This window comes from Peromyscus leucopus, chromosome 12 (genome assembly GCF_004664715.2).
Source record: "Peromyscus leucopus breed LL Stock chromosome 12, UCI_PerLeu_2.1, whole genome shotgun sequence".
In the NCBI taxonomy this organism is placed as follows: domain Eukaryota; kingdom Metazoa; phylum Chordata; class Mammalia; order Rodentia; family Cricetidae; genus Peromyscus; species Peromyscus leucopus.
The window spans coordinates 35945732-35965598 of record NC_051073.1 but is presented as its reverse complement, the minus strand read 5'-3'; positions in this window follow the sequence as shown (position 1 = coordinate 35965598).

Here is a 19867-nt window from a genome sequence, read left to right as displayed (position 1 = left end):
CCCCTAGTTCCACATCCTTTCCAGCATAAGGTGTCTTCAGTGTTTTTTACCTTGCCATTCTGACAGGTGTAAGGTGGTATCTCAGAGTTGTTTTGATTTGCATTTCCCTGATAATTGGGGATGTTGAGCAATTCCTTAAACGTCTTTCAGCAATTTGGGTTTCCTCTGTTGAGAATTCTCTGTTTTGTTCTATAGTCCATTTTTTTTTGTTGTTGTTTTTTTGAGACAGTTTCAAGAGGTCTCATTGATTGATTGTTTCTCTCAGTGTCTGAGCTACTGGTGTTATATTTAAGAAATATTTAGGAAGTGATCTCCTATGCCAATGCATTCAAGCCTACTTCCTACTTTCTCTTCTATCTCTTCCTCTTTTATTCAGGTTGGGCAAAGCAACCCAGTATGACAAATAAGTTCTTGGAAGCCAACCAAAACATTAAGGACAGGCCCTACTTGCACTGCTAGGAATCCCACAAGTAGATCAAACTAACCAACTGTCACACATAAGTAGATGGCCTAGGTCAGTCCTATGCATGCTCCCTAATAGTTGGTCCAAAGTCTGTGAGCTCCTATGAACCCAGGTTAGTTGTTTCTGTGGGTTGTTTTATGATGACCTTGAAATCCCTACACCTACCACACCCCACTTGTACAATCCTTCCTCCCTCTCTTCAACAGGATTCCCCAAGCTCAGTCCAGTACTTGGCTGTGGATCTCTCCATCAGTTTCTGTCAGTCACTGGATGAAGGCTCTTTGATGTTAACTGGAGTAGTATTATGTTTACACAATGGAGTATTACTCAGCTGTTAAAAACAATGACATCAGAAAATGTGAAGGCAAATAGGAGGAACTAGGAGAAATCATCCTGAGTGATGCAACCCATACTAGAAGTACATAGATGGTATATACTCACTCATAAGTGGATATTAGCTGTAAAGAAAAGGATAACCATGATATAATCCACTGGCCCAGAGAGGCTAGGTAACAAGGAGGATCTAAAGGGGACAGGATACATGAATTTCTCTGGAAAGGTGAAAAAGAAGTGATCTCCTGGGTAGACTGGGGGCTAGAGGGAGGGGAACATGAAGGCTTAGATTGGGGGTGTTGGATGGAACGGGAGAGTAATGAAAGAGTAGTCTGACAGGGGTAAGGGGGGCTTTTAGGGTCAGGTAGAAACCTGGTGTAAGGGAAACTACAAAAAATCTACAAGGATGGCTCCAGTTAAGACTCCTAGCAATAGTGAATAGGTAATTGGAATTGGCCATCTCCTGTTAATTACATTTTTATGTGGGTGGGACAAAGTGTAATTAACAATAATTAATAAACTCAAGATGACATAAAGCATCTTTTAGGTCAATAAAAGAATGGATGGAAAAAATGTGGTACATATACACAATGGAGAGAAAAACAATGAAAGCATGAAATTTGCAGGCAAATGGATGGAACTAGAAAAAATCATCCTGAGTGAGGTAACCCAAACCCAGAAAGACAGTCATGGTATGTACTCACTCATAAGTGGATTCTAGATATAAAATAAAGAACAATCAGACCACAGCCCATAGAACCACAGAGGCTATATATATAGTATGGAGGTCCCTAGGACGACTGTGGATAATAAATTTTAGTTCTACTCAATTATTGAAAAAAAATAGCCAAATGAATGGAAACACATGAACTATGAACCAAAGGCTGAGGGGCCCCCAGCTGGATCAGGCCCTTTGAATAGGTGAGACAGTTGAATGGCTTGATCAGTTTGGGAGGCAACTAGGCAGTGGGACCAAGTCCTGTGCTCATTGCATGAGTTGGCTGTTTGAAACCTGGAGCTTATGCAGGGACACTTGGCTCAGTCTGGGAGGAAGGGACTGGACCTGCCTGGACTGAGTCTACCAAGTTGATTGCAGTCCTCGGGGGAGGCTTTGCCCTGGAGGAGGTGGGAATGGGGGTAGGCTGGGGGTAAGGGGAGGGTGTGGGATGGGGGAGAATAGGGGAACCCGTGGCTGATATGTAGAACTGAATGGTATTGTAAAATAAAAAAATAAATAAAAATAAATAAATAAAAGATGTACAGAAGAAGGAAAAACAACAACAACAAAAAAGCATCTGTTAGGAATTTGTCTAGAATGTAAACATTCATATTATTTATGACATTATAAGAGCTACTGCTTCATATGCTTTTTTGGGGACAGAATCTATTATGTTTCATCAAACTATCAATTCTAATATTTTTGAAATGATAGACCAATAACATTGACCCAAGCAACAAGAAAACAAAATTCATTTTGTAGTATGTGGGATTTCATTTTAGCTACCTCCTTCTCTTCCTTTACCCTAGAATAAGGCAGACAATACATACGGAATATATATGGAGAACTTATTCCTCACAAAATATGAAATATTTATGGTTCATATAACATAGTGTCTTGTAAAATAAACTTTTTTACTATATTCAAATTTTCTAATAAATGACCTATAAATTTAAACACTTATTTCAAAATATATAATGCAAGATGAGTATGAAAGACTGTAGAATCTAACAATATTCCCCAATAAGTTAGGAAAACTGCAGTTAACAGTTCTATCCCTTTAAATGAATTCCAACAACAGCTCTACCTTGTCTAAGCTAGGAATAAATTAGTGCATACAGTAAATGTCCTTGAGTTTTTATGTTGTGGCATCAAAATCTACAAGCACATGAAATAAGGAATAATTAATTCTGTGAAATGATCCCTGAATGGCATAGCATAATGTACAGTAATTAAGTATCCTGGAGGTAAATAATTATGATGAAATGATAATAAAGATGAAGACAGTTGTTAGGGAGAAAGGAAGTTGAGAAGACAGAGGCAGCTGTTGAGGAAACTGAAGTAAAAATAGAATCTTGTTGAGAGGAGATGAGAAGTGCTGGAAAATCTGTCTTACCTGTTAGTGAAGTCAAAATATCCTGCACATGTAATGACACAACAGAAAAGGAAAAGCTATGTCTGCAACTTATTGTAATAAAAATAAAGTTTATGCACAATCAAGGTATTTCATGGAATAAAAAGCTAACAGAGAGCAAAATCAATAGGAATTTGTGAATTTGTATATAACAGATGCCAAGGAGCAAAATTAACTTCAGAAATAGTCATGTGGCTTTTGTGCACTGTGGTGTTAAGAAAAAGAAGAAAAGAACATTAAGCTATGTTTACAAATGATAAATTATGATGAAAAGTTAACATTCATTTAAAATATTTAAGTTTGACTATTTTCTGAATTCCATATTTAATAGTCAATTGTACAAATCTCTGTGCAATTTACATTCATAGATAAAGGTTTCAGTTTTAATGTATTATTCTATTACTTTACTAGAGTATATAAAATGTACTTATATTTAACATTAGCATTATAAAAGAGTGTGTAGTTAGAGAGCCCCTAAAATGTACAAAGGTATGAAGCAAATATTCACTACTTTCTTTTAAATCTTTGCAAATGGAATCTATAATAACTTCATGAAAACACACAAAGCAGTATCTACCAAATTTTCATGACTGATTACATCTTGGGAGGACTATTCCAATAATTTTTTATATTTTTTAAATTTAATAGAAGTGTACTTCAAACCCTTCATGTCAATAGAATCATAACAGCAGACAAATGAAAAGTGGAGTCTCAAAATATACTGTGAGACATAGAAAAAGATGAAAACTTACTAGAATATGAACATCTGTTACCTACAGTATATAATCAGCGATGTGCTATTTCTTTATATAGTTTTATAAGATACAAGGATTTTCTTTGTTACTACATATTTGTCCATCATATGTTGAGAATTATATAGAATAATCTCCTGCATTTTGTCTAATGTGGACACAAACAAACGAATACTTTTTGATAATGAACTGGTAATTAGGCAGGTGGCAATTTGGCATCACATGGAGTTGCCATCTGCTGATAGACAAGGTTTTCATGAATCTCTCTATAGCAGAGAAATGTGGATTCTCATCACTTTTGAAAATACTGAAAATATTGATATTGCTGCGTAAAATACAATGCAAAATACATTTTTTTATAAATCTACATGAGGAATTTTAATTAAGGTAGGTTCCTAGGAAAACTGACCATTTCTGTTATTTTATTTTAGCTGTATTCTACTTACATTAATTTTATTTTCATTCCTTGTTGGCACCGTAACTGCTAGGCATTGTTACCAACAGTTTTATTTTTCCTAATTATGATGTATACTTTCATATTCTTTCTTCTTGTTTTTGAGATTAATACATAACTACATCACTTCTCACTTAACCGTTCCTCCCTCAAACCTAATGATATACTCTTTTTGCTAGCTTTCATTTTCATGGCCTCTTTTACCATTATTTTATTTGTTATATGCATATACATTTGTAGTAATATAATCAATATTAGTAATTATAACCTCCTTCATCTGTGTAATGAATATATATGTGTATATAAACAAACACAACTCTACATTTTGTTTGGCTGTACTTTTCTGTAATAGTCCTGGTCTGTTTCAAAGAAAAGTCTTCTTCTTTTTTTTTTTTTTTTTTGGTTTTTTTCGAGACAGGGTTTCTCTGTGTAGCTTTGTGCCTTTCCTGGAGCTCACTTGGTAGCCCAGGCTGGCCTCAAATTCACAGATCTGCCTGGCTCTGCCTCCCGAGTGCTGGGATTAAAGGCATGAGCCACCAATGCCCGACAAGAAAAGTCTTCTTAATGAGTAGTGAGGTACACACAAATATTTACAGTTATACCTTCAATTACCAGTTACTCCGTTGATAGAAATTTTGATTTTAGAAAACATAACTTAAAATCTTTAATATACATTAGAAATTATATTTATCAATATCTGAACAATATTTTCTTACAATATTTAATGTGTCTAATTATAAAACAATGTAATATTATACAGAGAGATATAAATTATCCATGTAAAAGATTGAAAAATAAAGAGTAAAGATTATAAGCACATCTGAAAAATAGGAACACCAACTTTACAGAGGCTAGATCCAGTGTTTTATCAACATCTGTAGAAACATAAATTTATATTTTTTTAAAGAAAATTAAGGTCATACAATATTATTTTAAATTCTTTTGTTAGAAAAATTCAAGATTATTTTATAATAAGATATTTTGGGCAACATTGCTGCCTCCTAGAAGGGAAACATGTAAGCTCTGGATAATTATATAACATCCAGGAATATATTTGAGTATATGGTGTATCCTGTTATAGATATCTCAGGTGCAAGTTAAACTTTTGAGAGAAATATAATCTTCCACTTTTTTTGTTGTTGTTTTTGATTATTCAAGACAGGGTTTCTCTGTGTAACTTTGTGCCTTTCCTGGAACTCACTTGGTAGCCCAGTCTGGCCTCGAACTCACAAAGATCTGCCTGCCTCTGCCTCTTGAGTACTGGGATTAAAGGCGTGCACCTGGAGAGATGGCTCAGCCATTAAAGACTAGGCTCACAGCCAAAAATATAACCTTCCACTTTTATATCTACCTTTCAATTTAGAAAATAGTTTCCTGCCTCTGCAAGTTCCTTAGTGTATTAAATGTTTTTCTTTCACCTCCAAAAAAAATAATACATACATAGATAGGTAGATAGACAGATCATGGATAGATAGCTAGATGATAGATAGATAGATAGATAGATAGATAGATAAATGGATAGATAGATAGACAGATAAATGACAGGTAGATGGTAGATAGATGAGTGATAATGTCAAATGGTTGGGTAAATGATAGATAGATGATATATAGACAGAGATAGATGAAAAATAGATGATAGGCAGCTAGGTAGGCAAATAGCTAGATTCTCTACATTATAAATGAGTTTCTCCATTATTCACCTTTTCTTTCCCACCAAAACTTGGCAGTGCTTTGCAGAGGCTTCATTAAATAATATCATTACCCAAGTATGATTATTTAATTTAATCTGTGGGTCCATGTGAGAATTGAAATGGTTTATGTTTTCCACTCTGGTACCCATAAACTGCCAATATGTCTATGAGCCTTCTCCTCAACCATACTGGGATTTTGACTGGATTGAATTTATGTAGATTCTGTCTTGTCAACCACAGCTCATGAATACAATGGGCTTCTCAAGTCCAGATGACAGTGTTTCACCAAACTCCTGATCATTTTCTCAGCCTTGTATTCCTTTTCTGTCATTTCCTCTTCCATAATGTTCCCTAAGCCTGGGAAGAAAGGCTGATGTGTTTCTACCATTCATATCTGAGTACTCAGTGTCACCTATTCTCAACACTTGAACACATATGAACTCTATATCAACCGCTAGCTCTTAAACGAAGAGTTTTCAAAAGAGGGAATGTAGATAATTATCAGATACTTTGAAAATATTTATCAGCTTTAGCCACCAAGGAAATGCAAATGAAAACCACTTTGAGATTCCATATTACTCCAGTAAGAATGACCATACTCAAGAATAAAATTGACAACAAATACTAGTGGGATTGGTAAAAAAGGGAGCATTTATACATGCTTTGGGGAGTGTAAATTAGTGTATTCAATTTAGAAATTGGTATACACTTTTCTCAAAAAAATAGAAGTAAAACTAACATAAGACACCATCACTAGGTTTACTGCACATATACCCAAAGGACTCTAAATCATACTGCAAAGATACCTGCACATAAGCCAGGTGGTGGTGGTGCATGCTTTTAATCCCAGCACTCTGGGGGCAGAAGCAAGCAGATATCTTTGAGTTTGAGGCCAGCCTGGTCTACAGAGTGAGTTCCAGGACAGCCAGAGTTGTTACACAGACAAAACATGTCTTGAAAAACCAAACTACACAAACTAATTAATAATTAATAAATTAATTAATTTTAAAGAAGTTGCCTTTGCATGCACATCCTGTCTATTGCTGTCCTCTTCAAAATAGCTATGGTATGCATTAAGCCTAAATGTGTATAAACTAATGGATGGAGAGTGGAAATGTAGTACGTATACATATATAATTTTATACATCTGTAAGAAATAAAATTATGAAATTTTCAAGTAAATAAAAGAAACTGGAGAAATTATACTGTGAATCCAGAATGAGAATTATAAATGTTATATGTCTTTATTATCATATATGGTTCTTAGATATATTTATTTTACATGGAGTACACGTGGAATAAAGAAGCTAGAAAGTAGACATTTTGGGATGAAGAATAACTTGAGGAAGAGGTAATAGTAGAATATAAATAAAAGCAAAATAAATAGAGAGTATACTCTGGATGTGAAGGTTTAATCAAAGGAGACAAAAAGGTTAAAGAGGAAAGGTGCATAGGTTAGAGACAAACAGGTGCACAGGAAAGTTTAACCAAAAATGCAGGAAGTATGAAAAATAAAACATACACTATCTTATAACCCAAACAGTAATGCAAAACATTGGATACCTTCCTTCAAGTTACTGGATATTCCCCACAAACAGCAAAGACTATTGCGATGATTCTTGACTGTTCATCATAAGAATATAGGAAGTCCTTATTGTTAGAGTCACCAGACACTTTCGTTATAGATTATAGAGAGACTAATCATGTGTTTACTGGGAAACTTCTTCTGGCTAGCTAGATTTCAAAACATTGGAAGGTGCTGTACTACTGTTGGCAAAATGGCATCAATGGTCTTACCTAGTCTGAGCCTGCATGATATATTACTGACCTGCCAAGCAAGGTAGGCCCACTATGAAACATTGGTATTGTGGTTTTTGAGTTATCAGTGTAATCAACTTTCTTTCTTTCTTTCTTTCTTTCTTTCTTTCTTTCTTTCTTTCTTTCTTGCTTGCTTGCTTGCTTGCTTGCTTGCTTGCTTGCTTGTTTTTTTGCTTGCTTTCTTGCTTTCTTTTTTGCTTGCTTGTTTTCTTTTCTTATTTCTTTCTTTCATTTTTGCTTTTATTAGCATTGCCATTTATAATAAAAGTTATTACAATAGATTATATCCCACCTATGCTCACACAAGAAATTATCATTTAAATTTAGTGAAACACACACACACACACACACACACACACACACACACACACACACACATACACAAACGCACACACAAATACCAAAAGATAACATGGAAGTAGGTGGAGGACACATATGAAAGAAGGTTTTTGATGGGATAAAGAATGGGACAAGACATGGGAGTCGGGGTAAAAACAGCTATAATTCATTGTATAAAGATATACAACTCTCAATAAAGAATGTCAACTCAGATTTCTTCTGTATTGTGATCCAATAATATGTAAAGTTCTTACACTATTAATAGTATTTCATTTTCTGTTGATTAGTTAAAAGGTGTAAATTTTATTTGATAGAAGAAACCTAGCTTTTCTAACATTCTATCCAGGAATATTTTGCATTGTGAAGTGAATTTGTTTTATGTATTTCAGTTAGGATGCTTATTTTGGTTAAAATAAATTGCTTTTGTATACTGTATATTTTAATAGAATTGTCTCAGTCTAAAAACAATTCAATTCGTTCACATATGGAACTATAATTGAAGATTTATGGTTTCATTAATAGATAATGTTGTAGTTAATTCCTAATAATAAAACACTTCATAAAAGTTCAATGTTATACATGATGCATAATATAAATGACAAATTCTCTTAACTATTTAGTTTTTGATTTGAAAACAAATGCTAACACAAGTTTACAATATATCAGTCTGATTTTAGTTTTTATTGAGGATTTATATTCATCTGTCTCTGTATATATTTGCAGAATACATTATGATGAATGAATTTTTGAAAAATGCATGTTTGATGCTTTATTTCCTTCTAATGAATTCAATTTCAAAAACTATGAATTGTAAATTAAGTACATTATAATTTATTCATGTTGTAATATTCTTCTGTAACTGTCACTACACAACAATGAACCAAAAGTTGTAAATATTTCTAACTAAAAAAGCATAGCCAGGTGGATACGAACAAATAGGAAACTATGTAAAGTTCTGAAAAACATGAGGTTTTGATCCATAAAAGTATTTTAATAAAGGTTTAAATTCAGCCTATGTGTGATCCTTAAGCTACAAAAGAAACAGAAACAAACAAACAAATAAATAAATAAGATGCTGCTTCTGGAAGACCAGATGAAAATCTCAGTACTAACTTGGTGTACTTTTCTAAGCGTTGTTGGTTAAGAAGACCTGAAGACCCCACAAACAACATAGGCTTTTACCATTGCTCTTTGTTTCCCAATATATTTAGATTATGAAACTTTATTGCTAAAGCAAACACAAACTCTCATTGTGGAATATAGACAAATGGATTGCGATTGTTTTGGAAACTTCCTCCCTACTGGTTACCTATCTTACTCACAGAAGGTGTTGTTCAGATTACTTGGGGAGAAAGTCAGCAAGGGTCTTACACAGCAGGACTCTAATTACTACAATACCAACGTGCTAGCCAAGATGTGTCCACTAGTGGAGTAGTATCATGACTGTTACTAGGTAACTAAGCATTTTCTGTTTGGATTATAAACTTATTTCATGGGAATAAACACATGCTTGGTATTATCTTGCCAAAGTGTGTGGTGGGGATGTCACAGGCCCAAGAGGGAATGAATATATCACTAATGTTATGTTAAATAGGTATGTAGTCAAGCTATCTTCTTAACATTAGTAATGATAATCATAACTGATGTTGTGGTTTTCTTGGCTAGAGAGGTTATTTTTGCAGGGGGAACAGGTTAATGCACATTCAAAGCAAGTTGAATCACTGAAATTAAGGGCTTGTTGAGTGTTAAACCCTAAATAAGAGGAATATATCACCCTGCTCCATGGCTCAAGGAATATCATGAAAGAGTAATCAGGAAAAAAATGGAAGACCTTAGTCCAGCCCCATGGAAGTTCCACAGCTATTGGTCCACAGTTCATGAGTTCCCACTTAATTTGATTTGGTTGTCTCTGTACATTTCCCCATCATGACCTTGATGACTAGATAAAATATAAATGCACCAAAATTTTAACGTCAGTATCATGAGAAGAAAACCAGTGTTATAAAATGTAATGATAGGAAGGAGGTTGTGGCACACACCTTTAATCTCAGGCCTTCGGAGGGAGGCAAAGGCAGGTGAAGCACTGTGAGTTCAATACCAGCCTAATCTACAGAGCTAGTTCCAGTACAGCCTTGGATACCCAAAAAAAACTCTGAGTAAAAAAAAAAAGATACCTCAATTAACACCAAAGAAAAGCTTCAGATATATGTTATTAGAAGAACAATATTTGAAATTTTAATTATCGCAATTTTAATACAGCAAAATTTATTGACTATGTAACATGTAAATTAAGGTGATATACATAGTCTGTATAGAGGTTTATGCCTGTGCACATTGGCATCCACTATCCTTAGAAATGTTTATGATGAGACTATCGTTTTGTTTTGTTTCTATTCTGTACTCATGGAAGCTTTGCCAAAACACAATTAACTGTCCCTAAATATGCTCATTTTTCATTTCTATTCTGTTTCATCAGTTGGTTTTGTTCTTTCTTTTCAAACACATGTCTGTCTGTGTAGTGATGGAAGAAATCAGGATGCAAGTTCTCTCTTTTTAATTTGGCTGAAGATTAATTTTCATTACTATAAGTAGTTGAAGTAGAACTTTGAAAAGTAGAAAACATATACAGCCTTACATTTATATCTTTATTTTCTATGTGTAAATTTCTATTCACAGTACATTAACTCAAAAGTCAAAATCTAAATTAAAAAAAAAAAACCATAATATATTAAATGAATCCTTTTAGGAAAAATTCTATAAGTGGTTATTTTATAAAAATTCCATAAAATATTTTATTTGTTTGCTCAATAATAAAAGAATTAAAATGGGCCAGAGGTATAGCTCAGTGGCAGAGCAATAACATAACATTTGCAAATGCCCTAAGCTAAATAGCAGCTCTACAAAAAATGAGGGAAAAAAATATAAAAGGAAAATGTGTGACTTAAATCTCTAATCCAAGCACTCTAGAATGTGAAGGAGGTGGATCTTCACAAGTTAGAGAAATGTGACTCATATTGAATTCCAGGCAACCCTTCACTGTAGAGTGGAATGTTGTCCCAATAAAAGTAAAAAGAAATAATATTTACATACATGTCGCAATGTAATGAGTCATGCAAATCCATGTGAGAACACTAAAAGGTAAGAGTAACTGCCAAATATTGATATTATCAAACTACTTTTTATGGAATTTGCAAATGTTTCACTTCATTAATTAAGAATGGTTGACGTCATTTATAATCACTAAACCAGATTATAATTGTAATATAATATTAATAACAACAAAAATTAAATAATGGACTATACTTAACAAGAAATTAAAATAACTTAAAAGGAAATTTCAATTTTCTCTCAATAGCTAATCTTCTCACAGCTTATTTACTGAACGTCAAAAATCCAAATTAAGTAACATGATATGTTACTGAAATTTACTTTTTGGAAAAAATTACAGGCCGGAATTTTGTGTATGCTACTATACACCATTTGAAATCCCCAAATATTTTATTTATCCTCTCCTTTCCAACAAATTATCTTCAAGCTCTTTAATGCACAAGGAACACACTTTCTCAAGTAATTATGTCTAATAAACTGGGTCTTGAATATAAACTTAGAATTTTAAATTGTTTAAAAAAAATTATTTTCACTAACACTAAAATCATTATTTAGGTTTTTATAATATCATTCTTTAATTCAAATGTCTCTGATATACCCACACAGTTTCAGACAGAACCTGGTGAGAGGAAGCAGGATCTCTCATGGCACATTGCCCATGCCATGAAATGTCTTCATCAGACCTTGCCTCAAGGTTTTAACTTTCTAGAGCTACAGTCGTTATTTACTATCCTTCAGAGAATTGAAAATTAGAACTATGACAAAGCAGCTGTTCACAGAAACCAGGGGTTATTACTGACATTCTCAGTGCAATAATTACGGTATCATGTGCTGAATTGTGATAAAAAATGGGAAATTCTCTGCTGGGTAGGGAGGGGTGACGTGATATTTGTTTTGAAGAATTCAGTTCTACCATATGGTAGGTTGGATAGAAACAGAGATATGAGAATGATTATTGCAATCAAGGTAAAAGACATTAAATCCCATTGCAGGCGATCAAGTTTGACATTCATTTATCAACCTAATGATAAAACCTTTAGTCTTAAAAAAATGAAACATACAAAGGATTGACCTTAAATCTCTACTATTTTCAAAGATATATTGTTATCATTACTAAGCATGTATTAACTGTTTTTATTTTGACAAAGAAGAGAGAGTTGAATTAACTCATCCTATGTATTAAAGAGCTAAGTTCAAGTTTGTTTTCTATTATTCAAATTGTATTTCAAATATATGATGAAAATAAAGAACATAAATTATTGTAGTTTCAAGTTATTTTGAAGTTCTAAATGCTACATGCAATGAAAATAAAGACAATAATGTAATATGTATTTGGTCATGTAATATTTGTAATTATATTCTACAAATTCATATTTTATATGTGCTTTCTAAAATATGATTAAACAAATAGCATTACTAAAATGATTAATGTGATTGTATGTATTAATACAGATTAATTCTATATAATACTTCAAATTAATCAAGGGGTTGTTTTTATTTGGTGGTTAACATTTTCATTATATCAAAATATATAATCAAGTTTCACTGGTGGTCTCTGGATCATCCTAAATTTTTTCTTTGACATATTATTACACAGCACATCTTATACTGCAGAAAGTGAAATAAAATAAAATCCATATGCTACATTCTATTAATGATCAGCTTTTTAATATATTAATTCTTGATTCATAAATTCATAAAATAATATCACCAAGGTCATTTCCCAGCATACATTACAGGGAACAGATTCCCATAAGACATTTTAAAAATAAATCATAGTAATATAAAGTACAAAGTAGTTCTACATGAGTGCAAAGGTTAAGAAAGCCAACCCTTTAATGACTATAGACATTTAGGACTGACCAACATATATGCTATTTAAAGGAAAGATATGTGTCACTAATTTCTAACAGTCTTCCCACTATTTCAAAGTACTCAAAGGTAAATGATGGAATACAGCCACTGCCAATTCAAGACAACTAAATGTCTCTCGTTAACTTTCAGCTGGTATAGAAAAATGCTTATGTGTCTTGTGTCTTCCAACTGTCTCCTGACTTCATTTCATTGAAAATTCACAAAACACATCCAGAAACTGAGTGGCAAAGGAATCTGGCATGTATATTACTGGTGATCTGTTCTAAATTGTTTTATGTCAACCAGAAACACATTATAATCATCTGAGAGAGGGAACCTTGATTAAGAAAATGCCTCCCGCTGGGCAGTAGTGGTACAAGCCTAATTAATCCCAGCACTTGGGAGGCAGAGGCAGGAGAATTTCCATGAGTTTGAGGCCAAATTGGTCTACAGAGCAAGTTCCAGGACAGCCAAGGCTAGACAACCTGTCTCAAAAAAAGAAAGAAAGAAAGCAGGAAGAGGAGGAGGAGAGGGAGAGAGGGAAAGGAACAGGAAGAGAAGGGGGAGAAGGAGGAGGAGGGGAGAGGGAAGAAGAGGAGGAAGAGAAGATGAGAAGGAGAAGGAGAAGATGCATCCCAAATAATAGCCTGTGGACTAGCTGTAGAAAATTGTCTTAATTGGCGATTGACGGGAGAGGGCTTTGTCCACTGAGGATGGTGTCATCACTTGACTGATAGTTGTGGGTTCATTTAAAAAAAAAAAAAAAACAGGCTGATCAAGCCATGAGGAGTAAACTAGTAAGTAGTACTCTTTCATGGGCTCTGCACCAGCTCCTGCATCCAGGTACTTGCCCTGCTTGAGTTACTGTCCTGGATTCCTTCAGTGATGAAAGTGATTCAGAATACTTTCCTCACCAAGGTGCTTTTGTCATAGTGTTTAATTGCAGCAACCGAATCCTTAACTAGGACAGGCCCCTGCCCTGGTCAATCGGGTGACCACAGAGAATATGAGGCATCAACAAGAAAGGGAAAAATAAAGAAATCATAATTAAATGTGTCATTAATTCTCCCTTGTTGCAGTGATTTAAGAAACCCATCACAGAAGGATTAGTTCTTGTTTTTGCTTGAGGCATTACTAGGAGTGAACACTTTCCAAGTCAGTGGAATCACAGGAAAACAAATGGTCGACACATCCCAGCAATGAGCGATCATTGCCCAGTAACTAGTTCATTGTACAGGACTGAAAAATCATATGTCATGGGCAAGACAAGGAAGAGCAGTATTAGAGAGCCACACTAATCTGTACCCATAGTGATAAGAATCTAAAGGGAAGTTTGACATTATGTCCTTTTAGCCAAATAGCTGTAGCAGGTCTATCCCTGGAGATGATTACTTCTCAAAGCATGGTCCTTGAACAGATTTAAAGTAAGGTCTTCCTCTGCTTTAACAGGACTTAAATCCAGTCAGAAAGAGGTTCAATATAGCTATAATGTTCTTGTCAGTCTTGCACCCATGGGCATACAACTATCAGTGATATGAGAGCTAGCCAACAAGGGAGCTCCCTTGTTTTCTCCACTGTAGCTAGAGTTTTCCTGCCTTGCCCACAGTCAGGAGAAATCTTTGTCACCCACCAGTCTCACAGCCGCTCAGACCCAACCAAGTAAACACAGAGACTTATATTGCTTCAAACTGTATGGCCATGGCAGGCATCTTGTTAACTGTTCTTATAGCTTAAATTAATCCATTCCCACAAATCTATACCCTGCCATGCGTCTTGTGGCTTACTGGCATCTTTTCATGCTGCTTGTCAGGGTGGCAGCTGGCAGTGTCTCCTTCTGTCTTCCTGTTCTTTTATTTCTCCTCTCTGTTAGTCCTGCCTATACTTCCTGCCTAGCCACGGGCCAATCAGTGTTTTATTCATTGACCAATCAGAGCAATTTGACATACAGACCATCTCTCAGCACAGCCAAGTGCAGACCATCTCAGACACCTGCACTCAGGACCGTGGTCCTAATCATCCTCTATGTGGACCTGCTGGGTAAAGCCACCAGGAACCCGAGAATGGGCTCTCACAGGACATACAGAACATCCCACATCACTCCACGTCCTATGAAAAAAGTTTATGATGTCTTCAGAAATGGGGCCTTACCTCCAAAATCTGGTTGGCAGCCATTTGATAACATGGGTTTTACTTGTAGGGATAATAGGGAAATAACTACTATAACCAGAATATTCAGAAAGCATGCAATCACATATATATCTCAAGATTATAATCTGTCTTCCTTCACATTCAATCTGTATCTATTGCTTTTTCTGCAGATGTATAGTGCTTTCCTCAATGATTTTAAATTTACTTATTCAATGAAAAGTTTAGAATATTAAGTATTAAAAACACTGTGTTTTCTGAACATTTCATTTTTTCTTTCATGCATACACTTCAAATCCTGCCTGTGTCAGTTTACGGAATAAAAGAAACTTGCTTAAATTAAATTGTTAAACTGAATGGCACTGAAATGTTTGAGTAACCAATGCATTTTTAGCTAGTTTGAAATAAAAATGAATATTTAGAACTTGTTAAAAAGCAGTAGGGAAATGTAGCATGATTTTTATTTGTGTGAGATGGCAAAGAATTAGCCCACAGCAAACAAACATAAGTATAATCCTAACCAGAAATAATTGCTCACAGACTTATCCCTCTTGGAAATTTAAACAACTCTTTTAATAATGGAGAGAAAAATTTTGGTGCTCTATGATGCTGTATAGAATAAATAAGTCTATGCCTATAATATTATCATTTTGCTTCTTGATCACCATTACTGAAGATACATGTGACGCTGCCCTATAGAAATACTGACTAATTCTAGTTTCTCCAGCTTATAGGAGAAAATCATGATTGAATGTTCTGAATAATATGGCTTAAGAACCAGACAGTGTCACACTGTAGAACCCAGGCTGGCCTTCAACACTTTATTGCCCTGCTCAAATGTATAGAGTGCTGGAATGAAAGAGATGCATGCTCCATTATGCAAGGCTTTTGTGTGGGATGTTTTGGGTTACTGTTTAGAAAATGGCTAGCATGCCAGATCCTGCATCTATTACCATGTTAGCAGTCTTACTCGGATTGTGATATAGCAGCATGCACAAGGATGAAGGCACGGTAAGAGTTATTCAGTGTGTTGAACTCTTGCAGGGAAATTTCTCCCCTTTAATTCTCCACAAGCATGGGTGAGAACCATGGCACTTTTCTATCTTGGCTCTTTGGTGAGTGTTTGGTAGTTCTTCAATCCTGTTGGAATTCATGGCTATGTAAATGTTAATTATAATTTTTTCTCATAAGACAATTGACTATTTGTAAATTTTCAAATATTTTCTCTAGTTTTTAACTGCATTCTTCCATTTATTCATGATCTCTTTACCGTTATTTATGTACTTATTCTCTAATTATTCGCAATATTAATTTTGGAAATGTGTGGTTTCATTGTATTGAATAAGTCTCTGGATTTGTAATTAATCACATGATAAATGGACACCTAAATGGATTAGACTACTTTCCAAAATAATGGTCAAGAACACTCCCTCTGGGATTTCTGTATTGTTTTCTAGCAGTAACACTGATGATTTTTTTTTCAACAATAAAATGGGAAAGTAACACTGAACCTTTATCTTCTCATGTAAAGCCACACTCTCCCAGTTCTGGCAGATAAGTGACTCACTTACAATAGTCCATAATTTGGACAGTATTAATTAATCTCTCGTCTCACTCAGATTCACTGTTTAATTTCTAATGGAGCTATATCATGTAAGAAATTGTAAATGGAAAATTTACTTTCATTTATACCTTATTGTTTTACTCCCATACTTTATTTCTTGCATGGCTCCAGACATGATACATAGTAATACTCTCACCATTATGTATACTAACACCTTAAAATTTATTTATTTCCATATATTAAGATTAGATGCTAGAGTTTTGTATATTTTTATCCATATTTGGTTATATTTTTAGTTTTCTTATCAAATATTGTGAAACATTTAGCATACTTCTTTTTTATTTAAAACTCATTTTTAATTTAAAATAGTTTTTTTCATACAATATACTCTGATTCCCCCACACACTCCAAGATCACACCTATTCCCCACACACCTAAATCCATACAATTTCTCCATCAGTTAGCTTGCGTTTAGAAGAAACCTTCTGCCTCCTCTCAATTTGGGAGTTACAGGCATACATTATTATGCCTATCTTTTAAATGATGTGTGTTTAATCCCTTTTGCTTTCACAGTAAACAAGCATTCTTGCTTACTGAATCATCTCTGCAGTCCATATTGAGTATATATATATATATATTACATTGATCCTCACCTCCTAAAACTCAGTAAAGAATAAAATTCATAAATCAGTTTTAACAATGTCTGCCTTGGAGCTGTTTTCGGGGATATATTATAAATGTGATAAGGAGAAATTAAAGAAAAGACACATAACTCTCCATTATTATTATTTAAAAAATTAAATGGTATACTCAATCAAATGGCCATGTCAAAATGATTACAATGAAGGGAATTTTTAAAAGAAAACATTATGCAAAATGAGAGTAAAGCATGAGTAATTTTGAACAGCTAAATCTGTTTAATATGCAAAGAGTATTGGAAATGAGGCTGCATATTAGAAAATTACAAAGGAGAGAGATCACTCTATGAAATCATTTTTATGTATAACATTAGAAAATGATTCTATAACCGGGCGGTGGTGGTGCACACCTTTAATCTCAGCCCTCGGGAGGCAGAGCCAGCAGATCTCTGTGAGTTCGAGACCAACCTGGTCTACAGATTGAGATCCAGGACAGGCACCAAAACTACACAGTGAAACCCTGTCTCGAAAAACCAAAATGATTCTATGATATACATTGAAGAATGAAGTTCTTTTTATTCTTAATTTTTTTTTTAAAAAAAAAGGCATTTGCTTTGAAATATCTCATAAATGCCAAGAGCCATCATGTGTATTATGTATCAGGTTTTCTCTAGTCTTTAGCAAAGTTTCAGAATGCAGGTAAATATTCATTGAATGAGTGAAAAAATTAAAATTGAACAAAATAATGATTGATATAGGACTTGGAATTTTTCAAAATGATCTATCCCTAACTCTAAAATTAACCATACAAAATGCACAAAAAATCTAATCTAGATAGAAACCATGCCTCATAATTGAATCTTAATGAAATCAGGAATATTATTTGAAACCTTTAAATTAACAATTTGATTAGATACAGAAATTGTCAAGAGAGTCACACTGATCACAACGAACCACAACTCCAAATTGTACACATCAAAGGCAATTTGAGACACAGTTCTGACAGATAAGAAACCAGGGAAACAAAAATGGAGGTGACGATCTCACCCAATTCAGCAAACAGCTCAAAAGGATAAAGTGCATCTTCCCTTCTCCTATTAGGGGTATCCTGTTGGCATTGTAAACATTTTTATAAACATGTCATGGAGTTATGACTCACATTGCCACCAGCTAACCATCAGTGATTCCTGGGGAAAGCTCATAGAAAATTATTATTCACTTAGACAAAAATTGTCAAGGTATATCTATCACTCTCATGCAATATAAAAAGGAAAATTGACACATGTGAACGTGCACATATCCTCAGTGAAAACAGAATGGTGCATAATGATATCTGTCTTTATCTCTCAATATGCTTTTATCTATTAAAAATTAAAAACCACCCAGTTTTGTAATTTAGAGGCTGATTCCATTTTGTAAAAAGAAGTGTGCCTGCCTTATTCTCTAATTCCGTGTTTTAGAATATTGGCACATAAAGGTATTTCAAAAAGCTGACTTTAATTTGGTTAAACAGTAGGACCAGTGGGCTTGTGGTGGTTGTTTATTTTTCATCTTTGTGTTGTAGTAGTTGTTTGGTTTTTTTTTTTTTTTTTTTTTTTTTTTTTTTTTAGAATTATGAGAACCTATAAATGCCACAGGATTATTTAATCATCTTCAGAATTTACTATCCTGAAATGAAAACACCTCCTTGTGTTTTGAAGGGTTACAGTCCCCTCACCTTTTCTTCGTTGTACTGGGTAGATTTCAGGGTTTCACGCATGTTCAGGATGCATTCTTTAACTGAGCTGCATGCCCAGGCAGACCCTTTTTTCTTCCTCAGAAATACTCAACCTCTCCTGCTGGATACCAGCTACATCAGCCTCCTCATAAAACACTCTGCAAAAATAAGCCCCCTTAGGGCTAAGATAACTTATATTTCTAAAAGCTTTAATCACAACATATACCAGAAAGAATGTGCAGTGAAATGATGCCAGGTCATACCATGTTTTTCTCCCCACAGTAAATCACAACTCCTTCCACAAAGGTGTAGATTTTTGCATTTCTTTCATAACGCATTCCCCACCCTGAAATGATTTTCTTAATACCTTGGTCTTGGCAGCTTTAATATAAATGTCACTTTGAGTGTTACCCCTCTCTAAATCTTGACATCACAGATGCCATTAGAAACTATGAACCAAATATTTCTATATACTGAAAGTCATGAAGCAGAAAGGCTATTGCAGGTAGGTAATTTGTTTTTACCTTCCTGTTATGCTCTGTATTTTTTTCCATAATTAACCCTATAAGACTCAGAGTCAGTGACATATTTTAAGATTGGTTTGTTGGTACTTTTATGGTTCAAAGCAACAGAATACATCATACTCCAAAAAGAGTTAAAGAAATATGGTCTATCTATCAGGTATCTGAAAAATACAGTATATTTAAAAAGTCATAGGTTATTGATTTTTTCTTCTACTGCTTTTCTCTCCACCCTTATCTAAGAAATATGAATACTTGTATATCATAAAAAATATATACTTTATTTTCACATATTGATATTTCAGGCTAGTTTTAGTAAACAATGTTTGTTTCTTCTC